This window comes from Elephantulus edwardii, unplaced genomic scaffold (genome assembly GCF_000299155.1).
Source record: "Elephantulus edwardii isolate Elephantulus edwardi_28Jun2011 unplaced genomic scaffold, EleEdw1.0 scaffold00008, whole genome shotgun sequence".
Lineage (NCBI taxonomy): Eukaryota > Metazoa > Chordata > Mammalia > Macroscelidea > Macroscelididae > Elephantulus > Elephantulus edwardii.
Window position 1 is genome coordinate 28,363,161 of NW_006399758.1, and position 1,060 is coordinate 28,364,220.

Consider the following 1,060-nt stretch of genomic DNA (forward strand, 5'->3'; position numbering starts at 1 on the left):
TCAATCTTTCTAGAATTAGACTACGAATTCTTGGAATGTTCATGATAGGTGCAAAAAAATATGTTATCATTCCAAATATACTGGAAAAATTGTCCATGGAAACGGGCTTGATTTAGTTTGTAATGGGTCCCGGGCAGCATGTATTTTTAAAAGTGGCTAGATTTTAGCTCATATACTCAGCGCATATTTTCAGATAGGGCCTTTATGATTGTAAAATGAATAGTCAACCAAAATAGAAGACCCTTTATGGAATGGATAGACAATGGTTGCACCAATGGGCTCAAGAGCTGCAGCAATTGTGAGGACGGCTCAGGACTGGGCAATATGTCATTCTGTTGTGCTGGAACTGGCTTGATGGCACTTAGAACTTGGGAGAGCCTAGAGAACATTTTGCTGAGAGAAATATCTCAGTCACATACAGAAAAATACTGCTTTTCACTCTCTGTACCACATTGAACTTCTCACTACTTAGGAGATTCTTTGTTGTTCTCTTTGACCAGGACAAATTAACAGAAGAGCTCAAGTAGCACAATCTATAGAGAGTTATGCTGCTAACCCAAAAAGCCATGTATATTTATTTGGTGGATGGAATCTAACAGTGATTTTACAATAGAAAAATTGACAATTTCTTTCCATGCAATTTATAGTCTTGGAAAGTTTGCTAGAGGGTCAGCTAGGAGTCAGTTCCAGCTGGATGAAAATGAGTCCGAGTTGAAGTATTGTATCTGTATCTTCTTCATATTACTTGTTGTTGTTATGTGTTGTCGACTCGCTTGCGACTCATAGTGACTCTATGTACAACAGCCCTAAACTCTGTTCTGTCCTATGCCAATCGCACTGTCTCTGACACTCCCATCCCGATTATCCCAGTCACTGAATCTATCCGCCTGATAGAGGGCCTTCCCCTCCTGCGCTGTCCCTCCACCCTCCCAAGCATGATGGCCTTTTCCAAGGACCGGTCTCTCCTCACAACACGTCCAAAGTATGTTAGACGGAGCCTCAGAATCCTTGCCTCCAAGGAGCCACCGGTTTAACTCTTTCCAGGATGAATCTGTTTGTT